At 37.8% G+C, this 15,318-nt stretch overlaps 1 long non-coding RNA gene across 1 annotated transcript; it reads left to right on the top strand.

The window, feature by feature from the left end:
- The first annotated feature begins 3,467 nt into the window (after positions 1 to 3,467).
- LOC109965759 (uncharacterized) lies at positions 3,468 to 14,017 on the top strand. Its single transcript, XR_002275689.1, has 3 exons — positions 3,468 to 3,587; positions 13,428 to 13,506; positions 13,586 to 14,017. It is a non-coding gene; the product is annotated as an uncharacterized LOC109965759 (long non-coding RNA).
- Positions 14,018 to 15,318: the final 1,301 nt, after the last annotated feature.

Here is a 15,318-nt window from a genome sequence, read left to right as displayed (position 1 = left end):
TAAAAACTCTAACAAAGTGTGACTTATTAATAAATAGCAGACTGTGTGGTAGGTAATGAGCAGCAGCAGCAAGCGCACAGTGTGCACAGGCTGAAGCTAAAATACAATCTGAATGTAAAAAAGAACTAACATTTTTATGTCTGTCAACACACAACACTTTGGACATCATGCATGTATCTGTCAGCAACATACGCCTGCAACAGAAATATTAGGGTGATTATCATGACAAAATAATACTGTAAGAACATACATATAGAAGAGAACAAGCACAGCTTTGGTGGATAATTTAGTCTATTCATTTAGTGGTTTAGTCTCTGGCAAATTGCATTAGGAATTTCAGAGTAACACCAGCTAGAAAAAAAAAATCATATTTCTGCATTTTAATCAAGGTCCTTGATCCAAATAACTGTGCTAATGGGATTTAATCAAGTACTGTTCTGTATTGAGCAGACTAAAAGGGTAAATGGAGAGGAGGTCTTTTCAACATGAAGAAAAGAAGGTATTCATCATATTCTATTGTTAAAGGACAAGGGTCCTTTCATTTGTAGTAGTGTTGGAGAAGGTATGGTAAATTGAAATACGTGTGAAGTGCGTGTCAGACTGTGAAAGGAATACTGTGTGGTATGGTTGCGTAAAAGATGTGAGAGACACGGAGGTTGAATGTATGTCTCACGACAGGAACAGTTATGTGTGACCACTTTAATTTATCGCCACAGTGGAAAAAAAAACAAGTATGACCGCTGTGCCAGAGTGGGTGTTTAAGAGAATCACATTTCATCAAACAGAAGAAGAAATGATGGCACATGGCATTATGTCAAACTATGTCATATGCCTAAATAACAATGCATGGCATGGTGAGAAGAGGTTTTGTGTTGTTGTATGTAAATTGCATCCAAACTTCCTTGTCAGAAAAAGAACCATTCTTTAGTCTGTATCAAGTGGAACCTGTTTATACTGTATGTTGTATGCTTTGAAGGAAGATGTTACACACTGTCAACTGCTGATGCCATACATACTGTGTAAACATCATGTGATGCTTACTTGCTATAAGGCAGCAATAATGCTGACAGTGTCTCCTCCCATCATCTGAAGTGATTCAATTCATTCATACAGCAATTAACATATGTTCTTGAATGCAGCCAGTGAAGAAACGTGTGACCGCACCCAACACCTCATACTGCCAGCATTCTTCCACATTCAAGCCCTCCTTCTCAGTCACCTCAAAGAGAAGCAGTGTGTTAAGTATTAAAGTATTTCTCACCTGAAGCAGAATAGACAGCAGTGAAATAATGGTTCTAGACAGATTCTGTGAAGGGGCTAGCTCGCATCAGGGAGGGAAAATGATAGATGAAAAGGTCAATAAGCAACATAGGAAACTTAATATGAAGTAGACATATGAATTCCATCACATGGATTAGTGCCCCTGGCAAAGTGCAGGACTGACTGACACTGCTGAATCAATTCATAAATATCCTATATCTAGTGCATAAGACATTTGAGAGCTAGGAGGAGCTTTTACTAAATGCCAACTGGACTTTTAAACTAATTGTATTTACGTAAGTTGTTTACTGTTACTAGTAAATTTTCACTTTTGGTGTTTCTAGTAAAACTGAATGCAGTTTCTTGCCAGTGTATGGCTTCATTGAAGTTACTGCTTTATACTGTGTGTTCCAGGGCATTAGATGGTTCATTTGTGAATGCAAAATCCCTTTATTATAAATGCTTGACCATTTTGTTGTTTGATATTTATTCACAAAAACAAACAAACAAAGACACCAAAGACCATGTTGAAAACCTATGATATTGCTCATAATTTGTCATTTGTTTTCTAAATATAATATGCTTCAGTCAGTTATTTTAATAGTCAATACTCGTGATTTTATCGATTTAAAAAATTAATCTATCAAAAATAAGCCGGACTAAGTGGTAGAAAATGAATGAATATTCGAATCATCCTTCTCAAAAATATTATTACACTATTATTACAATATAACTGGTTCTGGTCAAAAATGGAAAAAAATATTCAATAGCCACAGATGTACAGTACATATTGTAGATCCGCTGTGTGATCACAGCTACCAAACATTATAATTCAAAGAAAAAAGATATAAAATGTTTCTTCCCTGTAAAAGAATAAAAGTTACAAAAATCACACAAGGGGGAAAAAAGTAACACCACAATTTAGGTCACATTATTTTCCACTTCATCATCAGCAGGGAAAGAAGTTTGATATATCACATGTTTCATATAGCTTATCAACCTCCAATTTACTTAGATCATATATATTACAATTAATAATAGGCTTTGATAATTTGCCACAGAGGCCATCACCAAGTGGATGTATTGGATGAAAGACAAGACAGATACCTAAATGCCTGGACGATAACAACAGGATGTGATTTGGACAGAATGTCAGAAGGGAATGAGAAGGTCAGTATTACAGTAACAGAATATGACCTTGGGGACAAACTTCTTACTATTGAAGCTGTTCTCCTTTGGCAGAGCTGCACCATTGATCCTTTGTTCTAATATCATTTAGCTATACCAACATTGACTGAGCTTTACTACAATGTCATTTTGACAGTATTCTCTGGGATATAGCCTGAGCTACCCTTTTTGTCTACTCCATAATTAAACATTCTTTGAAAAGGGGAAGCTTAAGGAGCTGTGATATTTATCAAATCATGTTCAGGTTAGGGCTTAAAGCAGAGTTAGAAAACGTTGTGTAACATTGTTCCTTAAAATTCCTCCTGAAGTAGAGTTGCCATACATGCGGCGGTCAGTGCATGGTCCCATGACTTCAACATCACTACCATGGCTTCCAACTTGTAATTTGATTTAGCGAGCTTACCTTTTCTACAAACGCCTTTCCTCTTACTGTGACCTGATCTAGCTAGTGATCATTGCCATGTCAGTTAGTTAGAAAAGTTTGCAAATGTGCAAGCTTAGATATAATGAGACTGTATAGGTGGACTAGTGAGGAGACAAGTCTCCATATTTGGAGTGATATCTCTGACAACCTCTGTAGTCTCATTTAGTCAACCACCTTCTTTAAGACATGTTAAGCATAATAAATTTGTGTAGATTATTTAGAGTTTTAATTTTTAATGTATGAATACTATGATTTATAATTTGAAAAAGAAATAAATACTTTGATAAAACAAAGTGATTATTTTTAGACTAAAGCTATTAAGCGAGCACTGGTGATCTGATTCAGCCAATTGGTGCAGCACCCGTTGAACTTCAGATCTTATTTTTACTTCCTGTTTCCTGTTAGCCCAGAATATTTGTACCCTAGCATTAACCAAGGGAAGCATTAGCATTATTATAATGGATTGTTTTTTATTTTACAATCATCCACAGGTGGAGACTGTATCATAAAGAAACAAGACTGATTGTGTTTCTTACAGGGCTACTGCGTCATTTGAAAAACTACACGAGGAACAACAGTGGAGACTCTTGAACCAGTAACCCAGCCTGTTGGCTATAAACGCTGTTAGAACAAGGGCTCTGGATAGAAGAACACAGATGCCTTCACACTCAACCACAACAACAGATGCATTGTTTTGTTATGAAGATGTCTAATGGTAAGTGCATGAGTTTTTTCACCTCTATTGTCTGTTTTGAATTTAATGCATTTGGTGGTTGAGACACATATCCTGACTCCTTATAGTTATTATCTCTCTGTGATGCTCATTCATATTACATTAGGTCTAAGGAATAGTGTTGATTCATTAGTCAAGGTGATAGGCTGAAATCTGGACCAAATGTCTCTGTGGCTTGTTGTGTGCAAGCTCTGACCCTGGCATAACTGTGTGAAATTGGCTTGTGAACCTGAAATATATATCTCATAATCTGAATATCTTGACTTGTGTTTAGCACAGAATTGCATGTGCTTGTGTGTGTGTGGGCGCACATTTGTGCACTTTTGTGTATGTGTGTTGGGGTGTTGCAGTACAAATTAAACTGTGGCACATTAATGGTAAACCATAAATTTCAGAGCACCCTTGCTGAAAAGTCAAGCAACCCCAACGCGCCAGCAAAAGAAAATCTCTGGCACTGCCACTGATGCACAGTGGTGAGTTAAAAACATTCAGCCCCTTTACTAATGTAAAGAATATGTGCATGTCCCTAGTGAGTTTGAAAGGTAACACTTTCAGTTTCCTATAAAGATTGTGAATTAGTCTAAGTGAATTTGAAACAGAGGAACGGACTTTGTAGAAATATGATGTGTCTTTAGAACTGTAAAACACCACTTTATGTTGATAAAATTCAGCAAAACTAGATAAACTATTCATACAAAATGTTAATTTTGTTAAAAGAAATGTGCAATTCTTCCAAATCACTGTATTCTGTGCCCTCTGAGTGAGCATTCTAAGCCCTTAAGCAGTGAAATTGACACAACTCCTGTTTGAAAGTCATTGCTTACCATATTCCATCTCTACCTCTGCCAAGGACGTGGGTAGATTTTTTTTACCGGCATTTGTTTTTGGTTGATTTGTTCACAGCATGTTTCAAAAAGTAATGATTTTGATTACATTTTTGAATACAGTCCACAGAACAATTAACAGCATCTGGATCCAGGAATTTTTTTAAAGGATTGCTCAAAATTGTGAGTGTTGGAAAGGCTGTTGACTGTATGTGAGAACCTTCTTGGGGTGATAGTGTGTAGCTGGGGTGCTCAGGACTTTCAGAGAAGTTGAGTGGTGCTAATACGTGTAGCAGGAGGCACATTAGCAAATGGACTCTAAAGTGGACTGACATGCAGCCAAATGGTGTGAGCTGTGTGTGGCTATGAAGGACCCATAAGTGCACATTGTAATTTCAGTCTGCATGAGACATTTATTTAACCATTCATGGCATTGTCTATGATTTTTCTAATAATGATATCACTGTGATTCCAAATGCTAGGGTACATTTTCATGGTCACAGAATCATATTATGGGGGGTCGAACTACAGTATCATGGGAATATACTGTAGCTTTGAGGTGTGATGGCATTATGGGGAAACTGATTTTCCTTGGTGGAGGTTTGCTCTCTCTGAGTGCTGTCTAGTTTTAATATTGTATGGCAGGCACCCTGACAAAAGCTTGTGATTGGGAGGGAGAAGCACACCCTGTCAGCATTACACTGTTTGTTAAAGTTGATTTAGAATCGACCAATGCCATTCAAAATACCGAGGGGCGAATATTCACTCAGGCCTGGTCTTTCCTCAACCAGTTACATTTCACTCATATACGTATGCATTCAGAAATGTGAACGCACACACAGATGTGCACCCCTACACTCACCAATTACTTTTGCTGCATGATAAATCTCATGATAGCAAAAATAAATTAGTGGGGCAGATAATTAAATTTACCTTAATAGCTTGTGTTCTTTATCTGCCATATTGACTCTCTTTGTTAAAACAAGAACATAAATAACATATCCAAGCAATTATATGATTCACTGCCATGAGGTCTGTCTGTTTGTCATTTTCATGATTAGTGCTGCTGTCCTCATGCAGGTTGTATCTGTGTTAGAGAAATGCACAGCAAAACATTTTTGACTCTTGATTGTTTTATTTTCTAGTATTCTATGTTACAAGTAGCATAGTTTGCTATTTTAGTGCCAAAGAAAACCATTTTAAATCTTGATGATTTTGAATGTCTTGAATTCTTCAGAAAAATTTAACAATCAGGTGATTTTTTTGGCTCATGTAAGGTTATACTGTATTTGGGAGACTAAGTTTTTACAGGGTAGCAACATTATGTTAAAGGAGAAAGTTTAGACATTTTCTGTCATTGTGGACTGTGGTGAAGTTTTGGCAGCTCACAGAGAGTGTACTTACATAGAGAATGTTTCTTCCAGGGTAATACTTCACTTTGATGGCAGAAGCCGTTGGCCTTGAAAGTACGTTGGCAGCAATAAAAATCTGTGAGACATTTGTCTGTTGGCAACTTTTCAATGACTCAGTCTTGGTCAAACTACAGGCCTTTGTATGGTATGTACAATGATGGAAACTGCTATTGTTAGTCACATTAAAGGCTTGTTCCTCTGTCTTCCTCCCTTTGTTTTCAAAGTTTATGTATCTGCAATATGACCACAGCAGTGGGTATCATGTGGGGACATCGGCCCCTCTCTGAACTCAGAGACACAGCTGACGAAGGCAATTAAACCTTCTGACAGCATGCCTGCATATGATTAGACCATCCTTTAGAGGTTGGAATCCCTACCTTATACTCTGAAACACCAGCCAAAAATGAATATGCAGTCTGCATCAATGAGGAGTGAGGAATGGAACGATCAAATAGGAATCAGCAAGGGAAAAACAAACAAAGAGTTGCTAAATAAGCTGGGCAACAGGCAGAGGCCTTTTCCTTGGCTAATGGCTAGTGCAAATAAAATGGGCCTTGAGGGATTTAAAGGGCTGCGGCTGACAGTTAAAGCAGTCTAAAATTCACATACAACAAGGTGAGAATGTGATTCATCCCCACAGCACCAACCTAGACAGGATGAGAGGGTGTAAATAACAGGCACTCCCCAGAGATGTGTGCCACATAACACAAAGACTCCCTGGTTTGGGTGTTTGATTTGTTTGAATGCTACCTGACATTTACTTAATCAGCTGCAGAGAAACTAGCTTTAATGGTAGTAGCTTCTGTCTTTCTGTCTGTCTTTCTCTATTTGAGGTGCTACTGCACACATGTCTACTACATATATTCAATTAAAACATACTGCATGTTATAATTTGCTTGTGTTATGTATGGTGGTCATGCAACTTTATATAAAAAGCTAACCTAACACTGAAGCACTGCTACAGGATGAGTGTTTGGAGTCATAGTGAATTCATGCTAGCCTAAGGTTATTCAGGAAAAACAGCATTCCATTTCCACTTATCTCTTTCTGTTCTTACATATCTGCTCCGTAATACCTTTCATCACATCTCAGTTACCTTAATGGAAAACATAAGAGATGCCCTTCTAATGTTTCCCCTTCAGATGTTTGCCCTTTTTCTGCCTCTCCATCTCTCTCTTCCTCCAGACCAACCAAGTGACACAGCAAGTGGTGTGACTGTGTGTGAGAGTGGAACTGTGCATGTGTTGTGCATCTGGGCTAGTGTTACAGCTCAGAGCACAGCCCAATGCACATCTGAACAGTCTGTTTTCAAGTGGCAGTTGAGTGGCAGGACAGTAACAGTGCTGTCTCAGATCCTCTGTCCGTGTGACACAATGACTTTGACAGCCGTTTACAATAAGGTGTCATATTGTGCAGCAAAGGATATAAAATTGGGCAAATTGGTCAGGTCAAATAACAAATTTTATTTCTGAAAATCATGTGCATAACTTAACTGATAAAGCTACTGAGTAAACAATTTATTAACTTTTGAAAAACTTTATGCCACAAAAGTCCCAAGCCCACATGAGACATGTCAGTATTTACACATAAACATATTTCTAGAGAACTGGGATGTGCATGTATTCAAATAAAAAGCAGCATGAGCCATGCTTTAAATATGCTTTTTTTTCCTAAATGGATCTTTTCCTAGTAGCAAAATAGATGGAAACAAGTAGCACAAAATTGTTATTTTGCTGTAAAACATCAAATGACAAAGGTCTAGGTGGATGGGTTGGATGAAAAAGTAAGGAACTTACCATAACCAAATAGTTTTACATCTTAGCCATAAAGGCAGCAGATCAGAAAATACCAGTATCATGTTTTAAACTTCCCTGAAAAATGCATGAAAGAAAGACCTACAAAAATACAAAAATACATAATGAGAACAGAACCAATGGAACTGTGATTTGCATAAAGAGTAAACAGGTTGGTTTTTTATAGCAAGATAATCCCAGTAGCAGTGCAGTAGGTTACCACTTTAATAGTAATGTGGAAAAATGCACAAAATGACATACTACTTAGTGATCATAGAAAAAGCTTTGCAGTGCAACAAACCACTAATCAAATGTCATAAAATAAAAATCAGAAAGCAAAATAAAAGTCTGACAATAATTGGGTTGTCCAGTTTATCCCCTCCAAAGTCATTTTTAAATTAAAAAAAACTCTTTGAAGGGCTAGATGGTTCAGCTCTGACATGCATGAACCGTTAAATTTCAAAAGGTTGAGATGGTGCCACGGGTGGCAAAGCTGCATCTGGCATGGTACTGAGAGGCCTGTGTGGTATCTAGACCACATCAATTCCTGATGACATCATCCAGGATCACTGGGGCACAGAGTGATGTCCAGTGATGACTGTTAGGGTCAGGTGAGAAAATGTTTAATGTCTGCAAAATGTCAAATAGAGAAGCTAGCAGTCACTTATTTCAAGAAAATCTATACACCAAAAATGTCTAAATTTTTTATTTAAATATTTTATATCAGTCAGACTATATGGGGAAGCAAAATCGATGTTTATGTCATATTGTATGTAATACAACACATTAGATTAACTGTGCACTGTGATGAAATCCTGCTAATCTCTAATGATGTTTCTAAAATATCTCACAGTTATTACTATATGGGAGCTAGTTTTGTTGTTGTTTGTTTTTTCTTGCAAGGTGTAAACGAGACCACTCTTTGGCATGTTTTTTTTTCTCCCATCAATGAAATTGTTTTGCATCAACTGATTACTATAAGCTTACAGTTAATGCAAATGTATATACAAATAATAATAACACTCATAAAATATATGTAAAAGAAGTTGTATTTTTTAAGGGTGGGAAAAAAGACCAACATATTGGGTCTCTCTGGTATTCGACTTCACCAAATGTGTTGACCTAATTCAGTCTGAAGTACATATATGTTGGATCAAGAGGCTTGTGATGTCATTAGTCCTTCTGTTATAGTCCAGCAAATCACAATCATGCAGTTTACCTTTTTAAAAATCTTTTTTTAAATTATTTAATTTATTTATTTGATGTCTTACACCATCCCTGCTACTTAGAACAATCTACACTGTCTGGAAAGGCATGCAGTTGTTTAATTTTTAAAATGTAGACTCTCGATGCAAGCAAAACACATCAAAATTCTATTCCTCCACTGTATTCAGATGGCAACATAAATGTCACTGGCTGAGAGCTCCAAAGATTGGCAAATATAACCAGAAACTAACTGCATGGCTTGATGGCACTTGGAAAATTTGAAAAAATATGTTGATTTGTGAGAATTAAAATTTGTCGCAGCTTTCACTTTGCACCTGTATTCCAATTAATCGGTTGTCTGGCATGTTATATTAAATGCAACGTGCTGTCAGTGTGAGAAAAACAAGAATTTCCCTTGGAGAGCAGACAGCACTCGACAGACGACTGCTTGTTGTCAGACTTAAGTTATGTAGGCCAAGATATGTAGAATGGCGAGTACAAAGGACAGCACTCAGCACCACCGCTTTAAAAATTGTTCATAAATACTGCAGGGTGACACTTTGTCTTTCTGCTGCACTGAGCCCACCCTCGCTTACAAGACAGCTGTGCTTTGGCGATGTGCTTCCCAGCCACACACAGCATACACCCTGACAGGGTCCGTATATTCTGATGTATTGTTGTTAATGTTTAAATGCTTTTACTGCCATAAAAAATACACAGTAATCCACTTCTCCACAAGCATGAGACAGAGAAACAGAAACATAGGATGTATGAAGATTATTTGAGGGTATACTTTGGAATATGACTAACTAGACTGCACAGACCTACAAATCTGGTATCTTTACCTGTGGAATTGTAGCATTTGCTCATATTATTTATCTAGTTTGCACAATTGACAGCACAAAGCTTTGCATATACAGTAAGATTCCGTGGTGGAAGTGATGATGTGCTAAGCTCTTTAAGGTCACAGCGGTTTCAAATAGCAGAGCAGGTGAATCACACACCAGACACACCTGATTAAAACTTAAACCTCTCTCCAGGAGATGTTGCTTAGTTAGAAAAGGCATAATTTAGGGGAGTAAAGTCTGTTTTTGACAGGTGAATGTTGGGAAGGCTTGCATTTCAGCACATAGCCTGACACTTGTTTACATACTAAGTTCAAAGCTGTCCAGCTAACAACCTGATATAGCTGCTTAGTAGGATGAAAAGTAAGACCCAATATAAACCTTTATTTGCATAAAACCTTTGATTTAACACAGATGAATGCACAGGAGAGAGCAACAGCCGCTTTGTTGAGATTAAAAGAGTTTATTTGTCACATTAGTCAGAATTACCTGTGTTGATGTCAACTGTGTGGGATGGGAGTGGAGAAGGAGGCACGTGGAGTGGAAAGGTGAAAGAGAAGCACAGCAAGGGAGAAGCAGGGTAGGTACAAGAAAAAAGAAGAAATAAGGAAAAGAAGAAAGCGATGCAATCATTCAGCACCTCATTGCCTCACAGGGTGCTCCCTCACCTCTTCCTACAGATAATAACTAGCTTTGCGCACTGTGAGCCACAGGAGAGAGGAAACGCTCCCTTTGCTCTGGCTTCCTACTTCTTAGGGGGGCTTGATGTGTCAGAAAGGAACCCTAGCAGCTCTGCTGGACTGAACCTCTTCTCCCCTCAGTGTGGTGGCTGGAATGATGTCTACTGTGACAGCTGGAGGTCTGTTGTGTTGAAGGATGGCTGCGGCGTTAGATAAACTGCCAGCTGACGTGTGCTTTAGAGGGAAATGGGATCTGATATACAGGAACTTGTGTAAAAAAAAAAAATAAAATAAAATAACTGGACCAGACTGAGAAAGAGACAAAGTAGGAGACTAAAGGGGGAGAAATGTATGGCAGGATCATGCTGACCATATGTCTGCTTGCCTTCTGCAGTAAGCTCTGCATGTCCTGTTGATTAGCTGGCTTATTGGTCACTGTACTAGCATACTAGTCACAGCATCATAATTCTACCATGTAGACAAAAAGGCGGGGGTGTTACTACAGATGAACAATGTGACATTGAAAAGGTCAAGCTCTGTTGGTCTCTTTGTAAAATAAAAGGGTAACTTTTTATCAACATATCTACGTACTAATGTAGTAATTATACTGTAAACTACGTTTCTATCTTCTTTCTATTTCTTTTTGTGTGTGCATGTTTGTAGGAGGACAGAAAAAAATCTTTGAACGTGCACCTGGACTGAATCAAGCTCCCCCTTTTGTGCTGCTAAAGTCCAATTTTCCCTACCTGGTAGTCTCTGCTGTGCCAGATATCACTTCTCAGTTCTTACAGACAAAACCTTTTCCTGCACCCGGTTTTGTTTACCCCTTCTCTTTTATCAGGGTCAATTGGGTAACCAGGATTTGCTGGGATAGTACGAGAGTTTCATGATTGTTCTCTGCTCCTGCTTTTGCTGGACACATTTTTATTTGCCTCTGTTTTGGACCTCTGCCTGCTGTTGTGTAAAATGAGGTTAGTCCTACGCTAGTAAGCTAATAAAGTTATGCGCCACACTGCTGATACAACAAGTTTATGCTATATTCCTTCCTCCCAGTTTTTTTGTCTCTGCTCCTCTTGACTTCACACTCTTTTGCTAACTTTTTACTTCTCTCTCATTTGTCTCCCCTCCCTCTCCCTTTATATCTCTTATCTTCATGTAGCTCTATAACCGTGTCTTGCTATTCTTTGTGGATTGCAGTGTTTTCCTGATATTAGAGTCACATGCTGCCTCTTATCCAAATATAAGTATGTGGGAGGCCTCCACATTTAGTTGTCAGTCAAAACTACGAGCCTCCACTCATCACAGTGTCATAGGTGCTGATGAGAAAAAGACTGTAACCTCTATTTTCATACGAGCTTTCGAGAAGAGCTCAGCGGCCCCATCAATCCTGACACCATCAGCCTGACAGAGCCATAATAACACAAATCGCTGTGACTTTCAAATGCAAAATGAAGGTAAATCAGTAGTCAGCTCACATCTTCTGCCATTCTCACAAATGAGGCAAGGTGATGCTACTATGAATAATAAAAATTACTTTCATGGTTACATTATATTTTAAAAACAGGCTTAGAAGAGGAGCTCAGTGCTTGTTTTGTTTTTCAAAGCAATATATTTTCAAATGTTGACATTACAAGATTGGTTGATAAGATATTTCTACTTGTGTACATCAACAGCTACAATGGGCATTCGAAATCTGGAGGATCTGACGCCTACCCAGGGTTTTACACTGACCATTATGGCTTTTTCCTCCGTTGGTAACTGTGAAGCTTAGCTAGAACAATTGATTCAGTGCCTTGCTCAGCTGCACTTTGAGAGTAGCTGTTGTGTCTTATTTACTCAGCTTTTTGTAGTCAGTCCACAACTGGACAATTTTCAGTCAGATTACTTTCTCTAATCAGTCAAGTGGGCATAATCCTAGAAAAGTATCAAGCTGGAAAATGTTTCTCTTTGTTTAGAGGCAGGGTGTCGAGTGATACCAGACTGGGCTACCCACCGTAGGCTGGTACCAAATAGCACTGACACACACAGACCTACTACATTGCAGTGTGTTGTTTTAATAGTTCTAGTTTGACATGTTTTCCCTTGTTTCCCTGTTTCTTTTTTCCCACCTCAACATCCCTTCAGAGTGTGTTATTTGTGAAAAATAGCTATTTAAATCACTGAACTTGAACAAGCTTCACCCATCAGCAGATTTTTAAATGTTTTCCTCATCATCATTCCAGAAACAGGCTAAGGGTATATACAAGTGAAATCCTGCCCAGAGGCTGTCCTTGGATTATTTTATCAGTTGTAACCATCATAAGACCACTGATCTGAGACTCACTGCAATAGCCACAACAGCAGGCTGGTTGTGGATTCTAATGTTTCAGCAGCACTGACATTACTATACATACTTCAGGTGCTAACTTCTCCAAACACCAACACAATCATCAGACAGGGATTTCTTTAGAAATCAGAAAGTATACTATTTTTATGTTGTTTTTTTATTTTAGAATTGTGCCAATATGCATAAGAAGCCCTCAATTAAAAAAATTAAGATATTTTGATACTAATTTTCCACCACAGTTTTATGTTCCCACTCAAAAGGTTGAAGGCAATGGAATAAGATGCAAGGGAAAAAAATACAAGGGAGGGAAACAGAAGAATTTAGGGAAATTGGGATTCACCTATATTTTCTAACAGGAGACTGTACTGTAACTTGAATCTATGGGTGCAGTACAGGTAGGAAGGATTCTGGGAGACTGAGTTCATGTGGCTGTAGGAACCCCTACAATATTAACCACAGTAGTTTACAGGAAATGGGTTCCTAATGAGGCAAGGGCAGCTTACTATATGCTTCCTGTAATAAACAGTGAAAAGATGAACGACATGAATGTTCTGTCGATTGTTATTTCAGGTCAAATTCTGGTTTATTTTATAATTTAATTACCTTGGGATTTTAAAAATTCAACATTTCATTGTTTATTTTATTTAAAATGTTTACAACAAACCCCTCACTTTTGTAAAATAATAGTAACAATAAGCTGATTTTCTGTCTGTTCTATTTGTTTGTTTTTGTACAGGAAAACGATGGATATCCCTAAAATCAGCCCATTTTTCTAAGCTAGCAACAGGCCAAGAATCACCATAGTAACTGCATGGGTAAGTAGGATATACTGCAATACCTGCCACACTGGTGTATTCCTTAACTGCAATAATGAATCTGTCTTTTATTTTATAGCATGATAATGTCACATACCACAAGGCTGCAACTGGTCAGGAATGGTCCCACAAACATGACAACCCCAGCAAACTACTGCCTTCCCTGTCAGCACATCTCATTAAATAAGCAGCAGACTGGTGTAAGCAGAAATACCACCCTTCAAATGGAAGGCCTAGGATCCAACTTGTTTACAGTAAATGTCTCTGATAAAGACAGAACCCCAGTAATCCATAGCAGCTATGAAGGAACCCCTCTGTCCTCCCTGTGAAGGCAGAAAAACAGAATCAAAAGATCACTTTTGATTAGTAAAATAACCAAAATGGGATTAGATAGAAATTTAATGAACATGAGATTAAACTTGTATAATATGAGTAGCCAGCATGTTTTCATTTTTCACTTTTTTGTCACCTGTTATGATCTGCACAGCATTCAACTAAGCCTGTTTTGAGGGCAAAACAAGGTGTAAATATGTGGTAAAAGATTATCCTCTAATTTGAAAGATTTGAATGTTTTTTTACACATGTTGCATCCTATAATATCTACCAGAAATACTAAGATCACTGATGCAGATGGACCTGTGCTGCCAGTATCTACCAGCAATCAGAGGAGAGATGTGTTTAAGAGACACTTGCTAAATGGAATTTCAGGCAGATATCCCCCAGGGCCAACTGTCTTGGTTTAAAGTGCACAAAAGTTTGCAAAAGATTAATCAAGTTGAAATGGCATAATGGAAACACCGATTAACACCTTGATATTACAATATGTGTTTCATTTGAAATCTTCTGCTTGTAGATATATTATTAATATACTGTACCATGTACCTCTTGTGTGCCACCTCTCTTTGGATGGGAAACACCAGAAGAATGACCGTGCCTCTTTTTTTTATGTATGACATAAGGAAAGCAAAAGTAAAACTGCCATGTCAACACAGACAGTTGTGTTGACAGAACATTTACTGAAGAGGACAGGCTCTTTGGAAGATTATGCATCACCATCATTTGGATTAGAAGAAAATGTATGGTGATTCTTTTCCTATTTTTTATTGTAAGTCAGTTTGTTAGATTCATGGTCCAGTCGCTCAAAATATAAAACACAAACTATAGAAGCTACTTTGTGGTACACATGAAAAGTGTAAAGCTTTAACACATCTTCAACCTTGGTTTCTTTTTCTATTATAGGCTTTAGTTTTGCTACAACCAAAACATGCATCCTATAAATTTGTACTGAAGTAAAGGGGCACAAGTTTATTGAGAACAGTGGGAATCCACATTCTGCCACAGCTTAAAGGTTTTTGGGACTATTTAGCTGACTGTATCAACACTGGTGTTTTTAATTTCAGGAAGAAAGTACACCCGTGTCTGATGTTAAAGTACTCAGAGGTTTGTCTTGGGAAGACTGAAATAAAGGGATACAAAATATAATGAGAACAGTGAGAATCCACTGTCTGCCACAGCTACAGTAAAAGTACTAGGCATCTACTGTACTCATGCATGCTGCTACTTGTCATTTTTTTATTGAATTTGCATTCTAACGTTTTATCTATATACTCTACTCTATATGCACTTACAGTTTAATCTTTCTGTGTGCATTCTGTATGCTTTTTAATGTTTTATCCTTCTATGTGTATTGTGTTTGAATTGTCATTGTGCTATATAATGTGCCTTGCCAATTGCCTTTAATAGCATGAGGACAATGTTGCTGTGGGAAAACACTGCAAGTGACAGTGTTATGTTAAGTAAAGCCAAACTGTG

The sequence above is a fragment of the Monopterus albus genome, unplaced genomic scaffold (genome assembly GCF_001952655.1).
Source record: "Monopterus albus unplaced genomic scaffold, M_albus_1.0 scaffold4.1, whole genome shotgun sequence".
Classification (NCBI taxonomy): Eukaryota; Metazoa; Chordata; class Actinopteri; order Synbranchiformes; family Synbranchidae; genus Monopterus; species Monopterus albus.
The sequence above is the reverse complement of the archived record's forward strand: the minus strand, read 5'-3'. Positions and strand labels throughout refer to the sequence as shown.